Raw genomic sequence first — 11,851 nt, forward strand, 5'->3', positions numbered from 1 at the left:
GATTTTCTGCAAACTCTCTTCGGGCTGTACGGTGTCGCGCCAGCAATCTGGGCCCCGTTGCAGGCCTCCTGGGTGTCAAGTTCGCTTTCTTAAGTCTTCTTCTTATTGTCCACTCACTGGCAGCCACTCCTCGTATCTCACGCAGACGCTGCTGGATGGCAACGCTTGTCAGGTGTCGATCTCGGAGAGATGTTGTGACAATGAAGCGGTCGTCCCTCTCTGATGTACACTTTTTGCGGCCGCTTCTTGGTCTTGAAGTAAAGGATCCAGTCCGTTGGAATCTCTGGTAAACTCTGCAAACTGAAGATTGACTTAAATTCAGCGTGGCGGCTACTGAACGTTGGCTACGCCCCTCTTGCAGGAGCTGAGCTGGACGACTTGGCGGACTTCAGCTTCAGTGGTTTCCATTTTTCACAGGTCTTCTTTACGGGAAAATATGCGGATATGTGTACCGGTCAACTTCTGATAAGTGACTGATAACAACCCCTCCCTTACCCCCCGTTCTATAGGGGTCAAGGGCAACTTGTGCGCGTGATAACACGAAACCACTCACAAATCGGGAAAATGCCGATAATTTGAAAAATACTGGGCCGTTTTCCATGTTTTTTAACTTTTCGTAAAGCTAAAACTTCAAGGGACATGATCTCATTAAAATAATTGATCAAAATTATTCGGTTTACAAAATTATTGGGTGCAGTTGAAAAAAAATTGTATTTCTGTGTTTACCTGTGACTTCGTAACGCCGAAACGGATGAACCGATTTTGATGTAGTTTCTTTTGTTTGATAGCTGGCTTCACTGCGGTGACTTTTTTGGTATATTTTATTAAAATCGGTCTAGCCGTTTTGAAGATATTCTGCATTTCGTCATACTAGTATGGTTATTTTGTTATTTTAAGGTTATACAAGTACTTATAGCTTGAATACCGTCCAACTTATAATAAAACACATAAGACCATTTTTGTTCTAAATTTAATGAGGATTAATTCTGTCCTTGACACTTTTTTGATATCTATTATAGTTTTCGTGAGAATGCCAAAAAACTACCAACGGGGACACATTTCAAGGTGGGGGGGGGTCGAGCGTCAGGTGGAGGGGGGGGAGAGTGGTGCATTTTAAACAGTACACCTAGACGTATCACGTCACACAGGTTTGAAAACTATATTAATTTGTTTGTCTCAAAACATATAATGACTGTATTAAGTAGGAAAATACCCTCTTGTACACTATGAACAGTCACCACACGGGATTGTTAGGTATGTCATTTAGGGTTCATGCTAAATTGTAAATCCTATAATTTGTATACCATACAGTCTTATGTAAAACAATTCGTATATAATATAATATCTTTCTTTAAAAATGTAGTTCATAATAAAAATCTATTACCCAACTGACAAGTCATGAACTCGTGACTCGTGACTACGCTACCCCGGTTCCAGTTCCGGACGCCATCTTTTGTTACGATAACTTACAAAACCATCTCAACTCTATACAAACCTAGTACTGACTTAGGACTTTTTGAAAATTAGTTATGCTTCATTGTTTTACTTTTGAAAGGACGTAAGTGCGGCGGTTTGAACAAGATTATAGGATGTTTTGAAAATGAACTAGTTTATTGTTCACTGCGGAAATTGGTTATTATTGAGTTTTCACGATTTTGACGGATTTGCAGTGTTTTTGGGAAAGGATGTCAACGAGACGTAATCTTGCTGATCTAGAGTGAATAAACTTTTATACAGGATGTAAATTTAGTCACCTGAAATAATTGAATATATAGGTCATACTGGGCAACTTTTACTATGAGACCAACCCCGAAATCGCGGAAAAAATATTTACCCACCCGTAGAAAATGGACCAGCCAAAATGTATGAAGCAGTCAAAATTTTTTTCGCAAATCGGGGTTGGTTCCCTGGACAGATTTAGAGGAAAGCAAAAAAACGGTTTAATTACTGGATTACAGCACCTAAAGTAATTTCAATATTAGTGGGTAATTAAACTTTTTTTTGCGTAAGTATAGTCAGCCAAGAAAGTGGTCTACCACTTTTTGACTCTATCAATCAGATGATAGAGTCGAAAAGTGGTAGACCACTTTCTTGGCTGACTGTACCTCTAAATTTGTCCATGAGTGTAGTTCTTATAGTTCGTTTTTTTAGCATTAGAAATAAGGTAAACAATCTTGATGGGTCTTTTAATTGAAAAACAAAGTTTAAAAATAAGTTACGGCAAATATGTAACATTTATGAATCTAATACGATCGTTTAATATTCTTCTGCTTTCATAAGTAATAGCTTTGATTTTAAAAAAACGTTTTCTCAATTAAAAGTCATGTCAACATCGCTTACCTTCTTGCAAGTTCTTTCTAATGCTAAAAAAACGAACTATAGTGCCTAAAAAATAACTGCATTCCCGTTACCAGGGAGGGATTATACTTACTGAGCAACTTTTCCTATGGGACCAACCCCGAAATAGCGGGTAAAAAGTTTGGGTGATTCATACTTTTTGGCTGGTCCAATTTCTATGGGAGGGTCAATTATTTTTCACGATTTCGGGGTTGGTCCCATAGTAAAAGTTGCTCAGTATAATCCCAATACCTCTCTGGCAACGGGAATATGCCTACTGAAATACCGGGTGTGGCCTGTAACATGAGCAAAAAATTAAACTGTAGGCTGTACTCCTCATACTGACCAACATTTGTTCAGCAACTTTTAAAAATAACTTGTGGTTTGATTTTTAATACACTTTTAAGTTTATTCTAAGACGCAATGTATTGCGAATTTTGTTATGTTTAAGGTGTGACAAGTAACGTCAATCACAATGATATGGCGTGGCGATGGCGTCCATTGAAGATAATATTTATTTTGTATGAAAAATAGGGAGTCTAAATAATTCATAATTTTTAAAAGTTGTTGAACAAAAGTGTCACCGTTTGAGGAGTACAATCTATGTTTTAATTATTTGCTCGTGTTACAGGCCACACCCGGTATAATAATAAAAACTCACACCTATGTTCTTAAATTAGTGCAGACATAATTTAATAACTATACCATTACGAAAAGAAATCGCACAAAGAACCTAACAAAGTAACTTATAGAACTTTGTCAAACTTATCCCGCATTCGCGGTCGAACTATTGCGACGACAATAAGCGAGAATTTAATACGACACGGTTCCAAAAGTTATAATGGGTCTCACTTTCTATGAAAACATTGTGATAAAATAAGTTGTGGGGAGCGTTGGACGTCATTTCCTTAGTAACCGTACGGCTTAGGACTTGTGTTCTTAAAAAAAATAGTTCTATTTTTGAATTTGACTATCGATTAAAAGTTAGTTCTATTTTTGAATTTGACAGTTGTTCGATTGCATAGTGTTGTGAAGTTATGTGATTTGAACTGTTATCGGTTTTTTGACTCGGTGATTGAACTTTTTTTGGTAAGTGTTTTGAGTTTTTGTTACTTAGTTACTGTGCTGCAAAATAAATAAATAAAATAACTTTTATAATTCTTAATTAAAGAAAAACTTATTGTGTCAAAAGGAGCCTTACTGATATAGGTAAATAATGCATTTTTAACTCATAGGTGTAAACCTTCGGTCACAGCAAATAAAAACACCTCTACACTGAAAAGTAGGTCCAAAACTTAAACTTACCATTTATTTACCAATTTATTCATAAAACATTAGAAGACTCAATAGAGTAGAATTTAGTTCAATTGTATTTTTCTTTCCTAAAAATACATAAGTCAAAATGACTGACTAAGACAAACAATTAATTGTTTGCTATTAATAGCTAATTTTATTAAGGTTAGTTATTAGTATATACTTTATTTATAGATAACATCCATGATACAGAAAAAATTTTTTTTGATAAACACGCAAATAAATGCCCTTACCAGGATTCGAACCCTGAAACCTCCTGCTTCGTAAGGCACGGTCACTACCGATTAAATAGACTAGGAGTCTAGGTTTTTAAAATCTAACTAGCAGTTTGCTATTATGTTTAATACTATTAATTACCTAGCATGACCTAGATAGAGCTTCATTGAATATTAACTTTAACTTAATAAAGGTAATTAAATTTTCTCACGGGTTTGACAGCATAATAAAGTTTTGCAAGCTATGTGAACTATGTCTAATTTAATAACCTTATGTATATTATTTCACACTTAGCTTATGTAAGCTGCGATTTGATCCGTAGTCGTTTTTGTGTTTGTCATGTCGTTAAAAAGTGAAAATGAAGACTATATTATAAAAAAATATTATAAATAAGTTTTTGGCAAAAATGACATTTTTGGTACAAGCTTTTATCGCTGACTGTACTTTTCTTACGACAGACAACTAATACTCATCGAGACAATTCTAAAAACCCCAAACACAATTAGGTTGCGTTGTTTCATCACAGAGTTCCTATGGCCGACTCCTGTCTCCATCATCAGATCAGCTCGATGCTACCATAATATTGCATTGTCATGCGATTTATACATGCATGCAAAATTTCAGCTCAATCGGAAACCAGGAAGTGGATCAAATTTAACTTGCAAGATTTGATTACACATAGACAGACAGACAACGGTCACGTGAAACTAAAAAAAAGTTTGTAATAAAATATTATTGCCTTATTTTTTTCATTAACTTCAAAAAGACCACGATTCAACTTATAACTTCTTGAGAGCACTCGTACAATTTTTTTACAATGTTGCTTCTAGGTCTCAGAAGGATAGAACTCCCGTGAGAGTCATTTATATGTTGACACTATTTAAAAGCGGTATGAAGAAAATCTTCGAGTTTGGTTTTAAAACAGTTTTAATATTATAGGCCCAACATTCCTAGGGTTGCAAATAGAAACCAAAACAACATTTTCATATTTATGGAAAAAAAACATGAAAAAAAACCTGGCACCATGGTTTTTTTTCTCAATTACGTTTTTTTTTCAGATGAACAAAAATATGCCACAATAACGGTTTTTTCGTGATTTATTTATATAATATTTATATATATACAAAAAAATTTTGGGGAATCCCTGAATTCCCCGATGCGGCGACGAAAGGCGTTGGCGTTGCCAACAGTAAATTGCGATAACTACCACTACAGATTTCATTTATGTTGTTATTAATCAAAGTTGTTAAATAAATTGGTTTAATGGTTAACATAAAGTCTAAAACAAGTAAAAGAACCGTATAAAAGTATTAACTGCCTTGAAAATTTTGAGATTTCATACTTTTGAAAAAAACGTACTCCAGAAAAAAAACGGTTATTTTCACGGTTTTCTTTCATGTTTTTTTTTTCAATTCAGAAAAAAAATCGTTTTCATTTACAACCCTAAACATTCCACATATTACATTGGAATTGCTGCAACCCACCAAATGCATAAAAAAAAATTTTAAAAACCTTAATAATATAAGCGTTATGGTTTATAAGCGCGTTACAATCATCAATTAGCTGTTGACCGTTAGTCTCAATCTGTCATTTTGACTTACGTATTTATAGGAAAGGGATCAAACCTTATTGAGACTTGTAAAGTTTTATTAATAAAAGGGTAAAATGTCTTCATGGTTCTTATACACAATGGGCCCGATTCGGATTTTGAAATAGACATCTATTACATATATTTTAGACATCACCAAGATACGATAACGATATGTTTAAGACCTAATCTGTCAAATTTGACATTTGCGCGATTCTGGAGATACTCTTGAACGATTTCCACAGGATATGACTTAGAGATCCAATTCACATCTAATAGATACCTTACTCTACCTAACGTAAAAGTGACATTGGTTGCCAGAATTGCGCTGCCAAAGAGAACTAGTTGATATCTAAACTATAACGTATCTAGAATGGATCTAGTACGTGTCGTCTTTTGTGAATATCTTGAAGTTCGAATACGGCAGAATGCCAGTTTCTTCTCACGTTTAAGTGTGATGTAACTAAGTATTATTATGTTAATTTACAAAGTAGTATTTAGCTGGTTCTCACAATTAATTACTAGTAAACGAACAATACCGTGAGCATGCATTCATTTTGATTTAATTTATCGCTACAAGATAATTAATTGCGTGTTGTTGACCATACTTTAGCTTTACTTTTGTCAATAATTAGCTTAAATAAGTATTTTTTTATTTTATTTTAATATTTATAGGTTATTTGTTTATCCTACTATTACTCTCGTCAAGTTAAAGACCTCGCGAACCCTTATGGCTCTGCCATTGTGAATAATTTTCAAGCTTTAATCGACAATAATTTTCACATTTACCCCCCAAAAGTGGCCCCTATGTTTAAAATTTATTTATTTACGTTACATGTGCGTCTTTGGGTCACAATTGGGTTTTGGCTTGGATATGTGTACCAAATTTCAACTTAATTGGTCTATTAGTTTCGGAGAAAATAGGCTGTGACATACGGACAGACAGACAGACAGACAAACAGACGCACGAGTGATCCTATAAGGGTTCCGTTTTTTTTCCTTTTGAGGTACGGAACCCTAAAAAACACATAATAATTATCGAACCTGTTTACAAAATTTCACGAGCATCGGTTGATAGCCAGACAGACATACTTGTGGCTACTTTCTCCACATATCTAAAAAATTCACCTTAGTCCGTTTATTATAAGACACAGGCGGTTTTTAACAAAAAAAACCGATATCAGCTAAAACCGCAGTGTCCCATCACTATCACTAATGATAAACCGAACTACCGCGTGCCGGCCGCATGTTTGACAACCAACTCGAAACCACTGGACCGATTTCGATGCGGTTTTCATTGACGTGCAGTTTTGTTAAACCTACACTTAGTTTGGGGATGAATGTAGTAAATTGTTTAATTAAAGTGTGGTAGAAGCCGTAATGTGTTTTTTTTTCTATGAACTTTTTATCGTGTAGGTATCCATACTCTACAGATGTGTCGGATTCGGACGGACAAAATTTCGGAATCATCGCATATTTTTAAATAGGAATCGAATTTTTCCATTTCTAAAAAGAATGCTTCCATTGCTTCCTGTGAAATTTTCGTGGAATTCCCGTAGACTTTTCCTACTTTTTGGAAAAGTTTGTGCTACTTGCACATTTCTAATCCATACAATAGCAGTGTCACTTGTTTGACTTGACCATGGGCAGCTTTGAACTTAGGGTCTCTATTGTTTCCCATAAAGTTTTAAGTCATCATGTTTGTCCGCATTTTCGTTAGTCATAATTTGGTTTTTCTCAGAAACTTTTCAGGATTGCCATAAAACAAACCTAACCTAACCTACCTTAGGATAACCTTAAAATCCTGGTAAGTTAACGGTATCAGTTTTAGGGCTAATGATAATCGGACAATCATTACATTATCCTTTGTCCTTCTTTCTCGCGTTATCCCGGCGTTAGCTTGACAACTAATCCCATGATTTGACGTAGGCACTAGTTTTTACGAAAGCGACTGCCATCTGACCTTCCAACCCAGAGGGGAAACTAGGCCTTATTGGGATTAGTCCGGTTTCCTTCACCGAAAAGTGACTGGCAAATATCAAATGATATTTCGTACATAAGTTCCGAAAAACTCATTGGTACGAGCCGGGGTTTGAACCCGCGACCTCCGGATTGCAAGTCGCACGCTCTTACCGCTAGGCCACCAGCGCTTCTCATTACATTATAACTTTCAATAATTATGTCAAACAAAGGGATCCCTTTAACTTATCATGAAATAAAGTAATCAAATCAGCAATCAGCAATTAATACAGTAAAATGTGATTACCTACAAGAAAATTAGTAGGTAGGTACTAGTTACAATCAACACACAATCAAGACAGGTCACCATTAAATTTGAGGTTACCCCATGACCCAAGTTTTCACACGATAACAATTACACGGTGTATGCTCGGTGTATAGATATATGGCACAGATAGGGAAATTTGTTTTGCAACGGTGATGCAAGTGGAAAGCACGGTGTATATTGAATGAGCAGTATTTTGACTTTATTAATACTTGACATAAGTATTAGACAGACGTACTTATTAATAAATACTTACTTTTACTTTTCCTAGTCGATTTGAGTGTCCCACTGCGGGGCTCTCTCCTTAATTTTCACGACTCCCGATTTGGTGCTTCCTCCGGCCAGTTGTTCAGGAAGCTGACCAGGTCATCTCGCCATTTCTGTTTTGGCCTACCGCGGCCACGTTAATATAGTCACACCAATAAAAGTCTGCAGCGGATCTGATAGCCCACGCAGTGTAAGTGTTATTTATACGTCATAATTTCATAGAAGTTTGACGTTTAAAATGACACTTACACTGTGTGGGCTATCAAAATCGCTGCAGACTTTTTACGGTCTAACTATAAATACATTTCTTGATATTGTTTGAGGTATACGGGAATGAGGGGGGTTATGTTGTGAGGAATGATAAAACGTGTTTTTAATTTTGTCGCATTGCGTAGTTATGTTTGTCCCTTGTTGTTAAAATGACCTTAGAGACGGACGACTCGGATGTCGGACCAAGCTATCTTTGCATGCTATTTCCTATGACAAAGAGTGGCGATGTCATCATTAATGTCAAAATGGCTATGAAAATATAACGTGGCACTACCTCACTTGGTTCTGTTCAAATCCGTGCAAATTTAGCTTCAATTCTAAGGTATCTAAAAGATTTCGAAACGTAGTTGTTTTTCTATTATACACTTATACAGGATACAGATCTTTATTCATAAAAGCAAATTTTACAGGTCACATTTTAATCATTTTATACATATTTAGAAAAAAAAAAACATATGTTCGCTAATTAAATTAATTATGTCATAACATTATTTTAAACAAAAACATTAAGTACTTATTAATAAAATGTACTTTGATCTAGGTAGGTAGATTTTGTTTTATTATTTTTAGTGGGCCTAGTCATAATACTGCATACAATTACATTGACTGTCACTGTGTAGTAGTGGAGTGGCTTGCCCCGCGGCGATGCATGGGTTGTGCTTTTGTGTTGTATTGTTACGGGGTACGGACAGACATACAGACGCACAAACGGATATCGCATTGGTCATGATTAAAAGGTGTTCGTAAATGTGTGTGAGACAAGTTGTGTTAGAAATTTGACATTAGATTTTGTTCGTTCCTAGTGTGGCGCCTAGGTATAGATTTAGATAGGTAAGTACCTACACTACACTAGCTTTAAACGTCAGTAATTTAAAACGTAAAAAAACCGGCCAAGTGCGAGTCGGACTCGCGTTTCCAGGGTTCCGTACATAAGTCCGACTCACGCTTGACTGCACATTTCTAATAGGTTTTCCTGTCATGTATAGGTAAAGAACTATTATGTGTATTTTTTTCATAATTTTAGACCCAGTAGTTTCGGAGATAAAGGGGGGGAATGGTAATTTTTTGGCTATTTTCTTAAATAACTTCGAATCTATGTATATTAAAATTATAAAAAAAATATGTCCATCTTTGGGTCACTAATTTACATATGTGTACCAAATTTCAACTTAATTGGTCCAGTAGTTTCCGAGAAAATAGGCTGTGACAGACGGACAGACAGACAGACGCACGAGTGATCCTATAAGGGTTCCGTTTTTTCCTTTTGAGGTACGGAACCCTAATTAAGAAGTGAAAAGTAACTTCCTTTTAAAACCGGCTTCTTTTTCAACTCGTACAGTCGCCATCAATATTATCGGAGCGGCCAACGTGTTCACAATATCTGACCACGTAACGCCCTGACAATAAAGGCATGTTCAGATATCTGTGAGCGCCTTAGCCGCTCCGATATATCTGACGATGGCCTAAATTACAATCCCATACTTTTTATATAATTATTACGCTGATTTCCGGCACCTACCAATGAAAATATAGTCTGGCAAACCAATTTGTCAGGAGAATGAGACGCAAATACAACATGTGTTTTTCGATCGACCCTTCGCGCTTGCAATCGTCGAATGTGTCGCTTCTTTCTTTTACAGAAAAATAGCTTAAAAAAAATTAATGTTTTAACTCTCTGAAAAGTCCATGGATTCTCTCTCACTAATTTTTACTTTTATTATAGCTATAATAATTTATGTTGGATTCCTAACACAGATTCCTGGACAGTCGCCATCAGATATATCGGAGCGGCCAAGGTGCTCACAAATATCTGAACACGCCTCTATTGTCAGGGCGTTAGAGTGCGTGTTCAGATATTGTGAACACCTTGGCCGCTCCGATATATCTGATGGCGACTGTACATAATTTTAACACCCTGTATCTATAGGTATACTCGTATATAATAATGTACACAATAAACATGAGTAGTATTACAGATATTAGATCTGACATTTCACTGACGGACCTTATAAAGGGCCGACCTCGGGCTAGGTCACAGATCATTCGCCTACTAGATGAAACATGTAATACTCGCGGTTACCACGCGTTGACACTCCCTAAGGTACCCATGAGAGCTTCCACCACTAATAGGGAATAGTACGCAAAACTGCGTAGGGGGCGCCATTACAATCCATCACAATCTGGGGGTCTACCGCGAAACAAGAAAATCGAAATTTCGTTATCTAACCTCTCTAGAACTCTTGCATATTCGACCGATAAAGAGGCAGATAACTAAATTTCGATTTTCGCGTTTCTCGGTGGGCCCTTGTTTCAAACCGCCTTGATGCATCAATGTCATATTTTATTGTCTATGAAAATTTGTCAAAAAACAGTTTAAGGCACAGTATGTACAAAAGTTACTCTATAGTTTACTAGCCAGTTTAGTGCTGCACATTAAGGCTCTATGACCCTAATACTATTTTTCAAAATTATATTACTCGGCGTGCAACTCGCGCATAGATACTTATACAATTTACAGAAAAGTTAAGTCTCAATCTCTGACAGGATAGGTTATTGCAAATCGTACATAAAACTGCTGTGAAACAATTTAATTAATCTTTATGTACAATACAATTTAATTAACCCTGTTCTACATTATTATAATATTTACATATTCAATACAATAAAATAATAACAATTTTATGTGCAAAAGTACCCATCACACTAGCCGCGTTGCCACGTTGAACAACCTTTGTACCACAATATACAACTAAAATAATGCCTATGTTTTATGAAACGGAGTCTACGGGTGATGTTCTAAAGTCTATGGTCTAAGTTTATGGTGTTAGCCCGGATAGAACATTTGACCTTTTTGACATGGGTCACTTTAGCAATCTAATAGGTAATTCTTACACAACACAGTCAAGAGTTTGGAACTACTTAGGTAGGTAGGTACCTACCTAACACATTTTTAACATGTTTAAGCTGAACTGGAGACCTTCGCTCTTGCTCGAGCAAATAGTTATTTACGATTCAAGTGCCGAAAAGAGGAAATTCGAAACGAATGGCGATAAATTAAAACACGACCGAAAGTGTTTTAAATCGACACGAGTTGCGAATTACCTATTCGCACGTGTATCGTACAACGTTTTACAGTACATGTGGCCCTTTAAACTCTTGACATACGCACGAAAAGTGCTATTTTACGCACTAGTGCGGGAAAATAGGACCATAATGTACTGTAAAAGATTTTTTTTAAATATGTAGGTAATCCCTCCCTCGGGTCTAAAAAATGTCTCCTCTTTTTAGAGCTCCATACCCAAAGGTTAAAAACGGGACCGTTTGTCTGTCACCAGCCGGTATCTCATGAACCGTGATAGCTAGACAGTTAAAATTTTCACAGATGATGTATTTCTGTTGCCGCTATAACAACAACTACTAAAAAGTACGGAACCCACGGTGGGCGAGTCTGACTTGCCCTTGACCGGTTTTTTTAGTTTTACCTACAGCTCTCAGAGCCGCTAGACTTAGACCAAAAAAAGTCTGCAGCGATTTTGATACCCCACGCAGTGCAAGTTATTTTAAACGTCAAACTT

Source organism: Cydia fagiglandana, chromosome 23 (assembly GCF_963556715.1).
Source record: "Cydia fagiglandana chromosome 23, ilCydFagi1.1, whole genome shotgun sequence".
NCBI lineage: Eukaryota > Metazoa > Arthropoda > Insecta > Lepidoptera > Tortricidae > Cydia > Cydia fagiglandana.